This window comes from Crocodylus porosus, unplaced genomic scaffold (genome assembly GCF_001723895.1).
Source record: "Crocodylus porosus isolate Cpor-Errol unplaced genomic scaffold, CroPor_comp1, whole genome shotgun sequence".
In the NCBI taxonomy this organism is placed as follows: domain Eukaryota; kingdom Metazoa; phylum Chordata; order Crocodylia; family Crocodylidae; genus Crocodylus; species Crocodylus porosus.
In genome coordinates this window covers 8,720,544-8,730,507 of record NW_017728920.1, presented here as the reverse complement: position 1 = coordinate 8,730,507, position 9,964 = coordinate 8,720,544, and the positions used below count along the sequence as shown (strand labels likewise).

Genomic DNA, 9,964 nt, shown 5'->3' with positions numbered 1-9,964 from the left:
CGGAGCCCCTGGCAGGGTCAAGGAGCCGAGCGCGGAGTCGCCCCCCGCAGGTCGGTTGCTCGTTCCCGGTTCCTTTTTCAAAGCTGATCCTAACACAAATAACGCGTGGGAGTCGGGAATTAGAAAGAGTCAGAAAGTCAGAAATGTGTATTGGTGAATAAAGAGGTAATATAACATATCACCTAGCAGGTCCATTGCCCGGAATAAGAAGCTGGTTGTTTTCTGTTCCCCAGGTGACCCTGGATGGCCTCTTCTCTGAACCGGTTCCTGAAGGCAAGAACCTCTTAGGGTGATCTCTCTTACTAGACCAACTACCTCGTTGGGATAACATTATCCAAGCTGTCCAGTGCAAGACTTTGTCTCTCCGGTGGTGTGATCAGACCTGAGGGAAGATGTCTTGCATTGAAAAGCTTGTTTCATTTATTCCAGCTGCACAGTTGGTCCAACAAGAGATCACCCTACAAAATTTTTGCCTCTCCTGTCATTTCTGGACCATCACAGCTACATGGCTCTTACACTACCGCTTTTTAAACATTTCTCAAACATGGATGGGTAGAAGTGCAACCAGTTTTCCAGATGACAACTCACCAGTGCCTTGAACAGTATTTCCTCCTTTCTGTTGGAATTATCCTGCCCAATCCATTTACCTCTCTAATAACTGCATGACACTGATTACTCATAGTTACCTTATGACCAATTAATGAACCCACATCTTTCTCCTTCTCTGTCATTTCTGCCTGGTGGGCTCCCAACTTACAGCAGAATTTTATTGTTACTGCTTCCTAAATGCATGACTTTCCATTTCTATTATTCCAGTCACTGGGATCATTCAGTTTCTCCTGTGATAAGCAAGGTGTCAAGGATCCAGCATATCTGCGTGACCACATCCCCTAGCATAAGACTTACCATGTGTCCAGGGCTGGTGAGGCTGGTGGTTCAGCATGAGGCTCCCTGTCAGCAGTGGTGTCTGGCTGTGCCTGGTGTCCATGGCCTGAGGTGAGTGGCAGGCCACTGCCTGGCCAGTGGCCCCCCCAGGGAGGAGCTGGTGCTGCTGGCAGCCAGTGGTGGCATGGCCAGCCACTCCTCATGGTAGGGTGTGGGGCTTGGCCAACGGCAAGGCAGCTGCTGGGCACGGCTCTCCAAGCTGCCAGTGGATACAGCAGCTGGGGAGGTGGGCGAGGTGGGGCACTGAAGGCCTGAGGTCTCCTCCTCCGGTGACATGCCACCAGAGGCGTCAGGGCAGAGTCTGAGCAAGGGCAGGCTGCCCCTTCTGGTGGCACTCGCAGGGGTGCAGCTTGTGTCCAGGGTGCCAAAAAGCAGGTCAGCTTCCTCACGAAGGGCATGTTCTTCTGGGCACAATCGGACCAATGATTGAAGTTGGTCACAGCCACCCATGGTGCCTGCAAAACCTTGGCCTTCACACAGTACTGCCGTGCTGTCTGGGAGTGGCCTTGCACATGTGTCCTAGCTGAAATGGGCTCATAAATGTGGGCATTTGAGTGCCTTCCCCAAACGAACTGCCGCTGGACATTAGCTCGATCCAAGAGCACAGCAAGGTCATGCACTTCTTCACAGGTCCAATTGGGGCCCTGAGCACCTGGGGTGGGCATGGGCATGTGGGTGGGGCTCGGGCTCGACAGAGACAATATGCTGGACATGCTCCTCACCCTGGTTCTCTGGGCCCCCACATGGCTGTCCCTGCAATGCTAGCCCTGGTTGGCTGCCAGCAGCACCCACAACAGGAGCACAGCCAAGGATGGGGAGTTGCACAGCAGAAGCGCTTCACCACAGTGCCTGCAAAGAGACAGAGCTGGGGTTGAGCAGGAGCAGGGAGCAGGTGCTGGCCCTGCTGCCATAGAGAGCAGGGCTGGCAGCCCTGGGAGGAATCTCAGGGCTGAGCAAGGGATGCAACAGATTGCAGGCCTTTGCAACATTCTCCTATGGCCAAGGAGCAGCTCCAGATAGGGGACAGGACAGGCAGAAGCTATTTGAGTCCTGTCCAGTTTGGCACAAGGGGGCCTGGTGGGCTCCTGCAGAGAGCACTGGCTCCTCTAGGTTCCCTGTGTTGTGTGTCCCAAGGCACAAAGTGGCTGGAGGCTTTTATAGTCTGCAGCGAGGGGCTGCCAGAAAGCAGTCCAGCCCTTAGGGAGGAGAGGCAGCCAGCCAGGAGTTCTGGGACTGGGCTCTGGCCGGCCCCTGAGTGGTTAGGTAGACAGAGCACTGAAGCCTCTGTGTTAATGTGTATTAATGTGTCTACACATGCGTTAATGCGCTTTAACTAATCATGCCTATATTTGATACTTGCTTTATGCAGGTGTCAAATTTAGGCACTATTAACCTAAAATCACTATTTTTAAGGCACATTAGGGGCACACACATGTAGGTGTGCACCCTTAATGCACCTTTAATCAAGCTAATACACATTAAATGCCCATGGGTAAACATGCCCATAGACAAGCAAAACAGCTCTTCACCTTTAAAGTAGGCATAATTTTTGTGTCCCTAGCCTGAATCATGTCCTTGTTGTTTATAAGAGATATTGAACTGTTCTGAACCTGGACAAGCACAATCTCCCTCTGATTAGGGTTTGGATCTTTGCCTGCTTGTTCTCCGTGGTTTTATGCCCCTTTAGTCATGTAATCCTAATGAAAACCCTCTTCCCAAGGGCATAGGGCTGCCTGAGGCAGCCATGTACATCTAAGGGAAGTTATTTTCCCCTTCACTGGAGCATCTTCCCCTTTGGCTTTAATTAGCAGTATTTTTTTAATTAAACCAACAGTCTAGTTAAGAAAGAGCAGTTAATAGAGGGCAGTCCTTCTCAAAAGGCTCTTTCCACAGTGTCTTTTGTTTTCTATTTATTTGTGTTACTGATTTTATAGGACAATATTTTCCAGGCTGTCTCTACAGTTTGTACACATTCATATTTTTGTAAACTGAAGATATATGAAATCAACTTTGCTTTGCTTTTAAATGATTTTCTAATGTACTCTCTCAAATAAGGAATCAAGATTCTTTAGGCTTCTTATTTTAAGTGCTGTCCCTGAAAATGCTGGAAGGTTAGAAGACATTTAAATAAAGAAGTGCTTGAAAAATCCAGTTGCCATGTTAGCTCCAGTAACTAGGAAGCTTTCCCTGGCAAGATCCACAAATCTTGCCAAAACTAAACTTTTGTTCATAAAAGAAAACAAACTTCTAACTATTATGATTGTAAAGCTCATCTTTAATCCCAACCAAAAAGCAGAATATTGCAGAATTGTTTTCTTAAATCTGCAGACAGAGAGCTTCAGTGCCTCCACTGCTACTCGTTAACTTCCCCAACAACCAGACAAAATAAAATGCAACAGTCCCGCTTTCTGCCCACAATATTTTGAGTAGCACCTGTGAAAAGCAGCAGATTTAGGCATTGATACTCTTCACTGATGCTTATATAGGGGTGAGGATTAAAAAACAGAGGGTGGGTATGGAGTCTTAATGGAATGTGAATGCTCTTTTCTTTTCCCTCGCAGTATTTCATAGGCACCGAGGACATTGGGGCCTGAGAGCCCTGGACCCCCTCGGGAACCTGTCCCTAATTGGGTGGAACAGTCTCAAAATGGGAGCATCAAGTCCTGGTCCCAAGCTGCATGACTGAGGGACAGCATTTGTCTTGGGTTCCTAATATAGGGCACGGATCCAGCATTTCCGTTCACCGTGGAAAAAACATGGAAACAGCAGGTTTCCCTTTGCAGGCTGGCAGGGGTCCAGTCTGCAAGGGGCTGCAGGGAGCGTGGTGCAGGGGGTGTCACGTGCATGTGGCCATGAATACAACCCAGACAATGGTGGAGAGCAGCCCCCCCACCCCAGCTGCCTGCAGGTAAGTGCATATAGGGGGGCAGATTGAGGCCTCCACAGTGAGGAAGGGAGCTGGGCTGGGGGTGCTGCCCAGCCAGGACAGTGCATCAGGGTCAAGGCAGGGAGTGGGACAGAGCCAAATGTGGCTCATTGTGGGGAGATGCCTCCTTGCTACTGTGCACACTCCCAGGGAGGAGGGTATGGTGGGGCATGAGCCCCACAGATTTGTGAGTAAGGTGGGCATGGATGCAGGCTGCCTGCTGCAAGTCTGGGGCTCCTTGCCCTGCTGGCCTCCCCCAGGAGCCCTGCACCAGCTGTGCCACCATGGCAAGGCACCCCCCTACCTGCCTGGCAACAGTGGGGGTGGCAGTGTGGAGTTGTGTCCCTTGCTGCTGCCCGGCAAGTAGGGGCAGCTTGCCATGGTGGTGCAGGACTCCCATGGGGAGGGCAGTAGGGCAGAGAGGCCCAAGTCCGCAGCAGGCAACCCACATCCGTCTCCACCCCCCATGCGCTCTGCTCAGCTCTGCTCTGCTCTGGCTGTGTACCCCTACCCCATCCCCCCGGCAAAAATAAAAATCAGCACCTATGGATGGAACTGCTAAACAGGATTCAAAGACAGATTCCTGCTGGGAATCTCTATATCCTTCTCCTCCTCCTCCCTCCCCCTAGATGAGACTTGGCTTCTTACCAGGACACCACTGGACAGCAAGATCCCCTACTCTTCCCTTCAGTCTTTGATTTAATTCAGTGCCTCAGGACATTCAAGGTCCTTGCATAGGATGAATGAAGAAATATATACGGTTACATATGGCAGACAAACTTACATATGAAGCTGGAAGATCAAAATATGATGGAGGAAAATATGAAACTAAAGGAGTGAATGTAGGGAGAAAACGATACAATGAGACAGAAAGGAAATAGGGAATGGAGGATAGTTCAGAAAAAATATATATTATGATGTCTAATGCCAAAGGAATTCTTAGCCATAGGCAGGATTGTCAAACAGTTAAAACAAAAGCAAAGTGATGCAGTATGAAGTTTTTAAACATGTATTACAAAGAAAGATGATTGATGTTTTGTAATAAAACACAATACACAAACAGGAAATACTGTATTCTTCTAATTTATAAAGGTTTGGTTTATGAACAAGGAAGCAGTTATTTTCATCCCAGCTAATAAGCTTAAATATCAGGGCTTTTAGTGTATTTTTTTTGTGGAGCAAAAGTTACTGCAAGAAATTGCTGAACTGTTTAGCAAGTTATGTAGTATTTGAGCCTATCTATCTAACTGAACTTTCATACTGTGGGGGTAAAGCAGATGAATATAGGGCAAAAAAAGTAAACAAAGCACCATTGTTGAAAATAAATGTGAGGAAAAAGTAGGTAAGTAAAGGAGAGGAAAGTAGGGATGAGGAAGGTATGAGTATGAAAGACAAGGGATCCATTCTTATTGCAGTCCTAAAAAGAGATCAGCTCATGCTAAAGTAATTTTTCTGTGGGACTCTTCCTTTAATACAGACTCTATGTGCCCACAGGTTTCTAATCTAGCATCAGGAATTCAGTCTTACACTTAGCATTCAGTGGAAGATTTGGTTTATGGAAATGCCAGATTGAACAACTGCTGTATAGACTTGAAGTTTAGTTACTGTTGAAACTTCCACTCATTAACTTCTCCTATATTAAAAATAAAAAATGGAATTGACTGTTATTCCATTAAAAAAATTAGGTAAACATAACATTTCACAATAGAAAGAAAGTATTATTTGGTCAGTAGGACCAACAAATAAAACCTGGGCACCCATTAACTTTTTTGCTTTGGGTACATATTTTCAGCAGCTTCTCAAAATGTATAACTCCCATGCACCCAACAACAGCAGCTCTTGCAGCTGCCACTGTTACTTCTGCTGCTGTTCATGTGTTAGCTGCTGGTCTCCTGGGGTTAATTTGTTTTGCTCTGTCTTCAGATCTGTTGCTATTTAGCTTTGAGTTTGCCTAGGCCAAGCAGTTGCAGTTGTTATCACATTGTAGCTTTGAAGGTCGTTTTTTTTGCCCTAGAAGACTCTGAAGGCCTGTCTCATTTGTATAGGAAGACTTTAGCTGTTCTCCAATTTCTAAAGGAACATTTTAGGTTTTGGCATGTATATCAATTTGGTGTGACATGGAATAAGGCCCACATTCCTGAGGAGAAAACTTTTACTGTAGAAAATATTGTATGTGATGCCTGTAGGGGACTGATGCTTTCATGCCTGTGGTGCTTGTCCAAATCTCACCCAGGACAGCAGGAATTAAAAGATAGTAACCATCTCCTGGTTGCTCAGTGAGAAATGGGTTGCCCTCACTCCCAAGTGGATTAGTATCCACATCACAAAAAACTTCCTTACAGTTAGCTTGCAGCCTCATCAAAGCCTCATCAAAACTAAGCGTAGAAGATGACTTTCTTATTTACTATAGACTTTGTCTGTACTCAAAGTCCCTGATCATCCTTTGTGCCAGAGTTTTAAGCTACCTTTGTGTTGCCTCAACCCAGGGCTGCCGGAAGCTGAGATGGCCTGAGCATTGTTTAAAAGCACTCTGTGACCTACTGTAAATGTCATGGGCTGCGATGGCCTTCAGGGAATCCACCCCAGCAGCTGGCACCCATTGGAGCACAGAAGCACTCTGACTGTGCTCCTTTCTCTGGCATGGCTTTTGTGGCCAGTCCTTTGCTGCTCAGGGATTCTCTTATGCTAAAGAATCTCTGAGTAGCTGAATCCTAGGCTTCCAGCTAACTTGCACTGATGCAAGTAAAGAACATGGGGGAGTTTAAGAGGGATCCAAGGCCCCTGTTAAGAGGCTTTAAGAGGAGAGGAGAGAACAGCAGGCTAGAGCTGCATTCTGGTAGGGATGGCTGAATTTAGGCCAGTTGCATTAGAGGAGGAAGCTCAGCTGTGCAAGCTGCAGCAGAGAAAATGAGGCAGCTTATTGAGCTAAAGGGAGTCACCTAGGCCAAGGGAATGGCATGTGATCAAAACTGGGTGGAGCCCAGGGAGATGCATTCTCAGCTCTGAGGTAGAGCAGGAGTTAGGTCCTCTCTTAAGGCTCTGTAGGGAACATAGAAACAGAAACATAGGGTGGAGAAGTGTTTGTAGTGTGCAGAGACGTAAGGTAGAGCAGATTATGTTAGATGTTGGTGAGTTTATGGTTGTGTTTTGTGGTTCAGCTTAACCAGAGGTTTGGGTTGCACCTGAAAGGGTGGGTAGAAGTTAGAGGGGTACCTGGAAGGACATGCTGTAAAAACAGCTTGGTTTGGGGTCAGAGACCTGGAGGGCTGTTATGGAGCAATACTGGGCTGGCATGGGATCAGGAGCCTACAGAGTTGGTTAAGTTAGGCCAAAGTTATGAGGGCTAAGGCTAGGCAGTGGTGCTGAAGCCTGGTAAGAGGGGCTGAAACTGAAGCAGGGGCACAGACACAGGGTAATGGCAGAGCCTTGTTAGGTATAGGTGCCTAACAGGCTAAGTTCAGGCTAAACAAGGCTAGAGGGCACAATGAATAAACCTAGAGTAATCTATGTGAGGCAGCAGTAAGTGGCTGGAGGCCATGGTTAGAGAGCTCTTAAGGTACAATTGGGCCAAGTTGAGTCATGACCAGCATCATGGAGGCACAGGTGCCAATAGCATAAGCAGTGCTTTTCAGTAAACTGTTGGCATGAGGAGGACTGGGGTGTCCTGTTAAACAGAGCTAAGATGAGAACAAAATCCCAACAGCTCACTCAAGGACTCCAGGAGACAGTCTCAAAATACAAATTACCTAAAAATGTGGCAGGAATGGGGGTGGAGGGTACCCTGAGGAGCCAGGGATGGGGATAGGATTAGTTCAACCACCAGGGAGCACCACAGCTGACTCCAAGCTGTCCTGTTTCAGGGAGACCAGAATCTGGCTCAAGACGGTTAGGTGCTAGGTCAGCTACAACGCTGAGTTGGACCACATTGGAGAGAGAGCGAGCCCTAACAGTTTCCAGAGTCTACTGCTGTGTCAATTAAACTGCAAAACCCAGTGGTAGGAGCCTAGAAGCCTCTGGAACTGTCTGCATTGGATCTACTAACAGCAGATGTGAATGGGTGGGAAATCACTGGTAAAATTTCCTATTGTAGACAATAGTCCCCCGAGAGAGAGGAAAGCCCCTGTGTCAGGGCTAAAACAGAATATCAAGGCTATATGGAAGATGACTGCTCTGCCAGTGCTTATGTTGTACCTGTGCTGTGGATGGAGAAGAGGACCTCAACCACCACATCTGCAAACCTGCCACATCACCCCACAGTATCCTGTTATTGGCATATGCTCCCAGTCCCAACTCTGTATTTCTAAAGAGTCCATATTTAGTTGATTTCTGCTGCCCTGTGGACCCTCTGCTTTCTTGGGTGTGAAGTCACTGTTGTTCCAGGGTTGAGTTCTCCTTGGAGGTTGCATCCCTCCTGAAGTCAAAATGACTGCTACTTTTCACCAGTACTAAATTCAATGTATCTTTTAAATCAAGTATGAATTTTCTCCTATAATATGTATTTAAAGGTCAATGATCGATGTGTTGAGCTGGTAATTTGCAAGTCAAAACAATTCTTGTAATAAAGTAAAGTGTTACTGGTATTGTGCTTATAACTATATATATATATATATATATATATATATATATATATATATATAGAGATATATCTATATATATATATTTTTTTTTTTTTTTGCCACTCATTCTTTACCTATTACAATCGATTATTAGATTGGAAAAGGAACAGATGTCAGCATTCCCTTGTTGCACCTATAAGCTAATATGCGTCTATTCATGATGCCAAAATGTGGTTTAACTCAGAAGAGTCTTATCTTCTTTCCATAGCTACCCATCTCCTTTCTTGTGTGGTTTGAGCAGCGGCAAAATATTAGAAAATGGTGGTATGTGGCTGATCATTACTGACTTCAGAATAAACACAGGTTAACACAGGCAATTTGTACCACACTTAGTTGTCCCTTTTCAGGATGTCTGGACACTCAGGATCATATCGTCAAATCAACTTATGATCCATGCATATTTTGACATTGTCTTTCCCATAGTAACAAGCTATATTTTTTTTAATGTATAGTTTTAATTGTGGAAAAGAGCAGAGTTGGTAAAAGGAAAAAAAAAGTGAACTGCATCACTGTAAACAACTACAGTAGTATTACATGGTTACTGCGGCCCTCTCTTGCCTTAAGATGTTGGATTCTGATACTGGTTAGTGGTCTAAAGCAGGGGACTCTAACTCCCAAGTGGGCAGAGACCAGGCCAGTGGGGGCTGCCCACACCACGGTCAGCCACAGCCACCTGTGCTGCTGCACCATGTGCTGGTGTGCACTGGCCTCCCACAGCTGCACTTCCGAACTTCACTGAGCGACCAGATGGGGAAAGTGTAAGAGAAAAGTTGTAGCAAAGGCCCAGAGGCAAGGATTTCTTAGGGTGATTGGTATCTTACCCCACAACTGTGTAGTAAAATTAGGCAAGCTGTTGAACGCAATATGCCTTTTGACAAATGAAGAATGTCAGAAATTCAAAAGCTTGTCTAACTATTGTGCAGCTGGCCTAATAAAAGATCCTTCTCTCTCAGGTGATGCAAGTCGTCTTTCCTGTCCCCTGCGGCAGCCTCTTCTGCCTTCTGGATGTTGCAGATTAATTCTGGGGCACAACAACCAGCCTGTGCTGCCTGTTCAGGGTTTGGGGGTTTTGCCAGTAACTTGTCCCGAGGCGCTTTACTGGCCCAACCAGCTTTTTGTGTGTGCTAGATGAACCTGGCCCCGCTACCCCCAAGCAGCGCTGCAATTACAGCCCCAGGGCAGGAATACGAGCGGCGTGGAGGGGCGTCGGGTCATGGAAGAGCCCGGGGGAGAAAGGAAAGCCCGGCCTGGCTGCAGACCCGGGAAGGCTGGCGGCCGCGCGACAGAAACCGAGCGAGCGCGACACGGCCGAGCCACGTGGCGGGCCGCCGCTCCCCTCGTTTCTCCTGTGCGGACAAGAGGAGGGGGCTTCCAGGAGGCGGAGGCGGAGGCGGAGGCAGGGCCCCGCGGGGAGGAGCGGGCAGGGCCGGGCAGTCCCGCGGGTGCTCCTCCCCGCCCCGCCCCCCGCGCTTCCTGC

General features: G+C 47.4%; 1 long non-coding RNA gene across 1 annotated transcript; it reads right to left on the bottom strand.

Moving 5' to 3' along the window:
• Positions 1 to 5,660: 5,660 nt before the first annotated feature.
• Positions 5,661 to 7,756, bottom strand: LOC109312495. The gene is made up of 2 exons (XR_002101829.1): positions 7,085 to 7,756; positions 5,661 to 7,053 (listed from the first exon to the last, which is right to left on the bottom strand). It is a non-coding gene; the product is annotated as an uncharacterized LOC109312495 (long non-coding RNA).
• Positions 7,757 to 9,964: the final 2,208 nt, after the last annotated feature.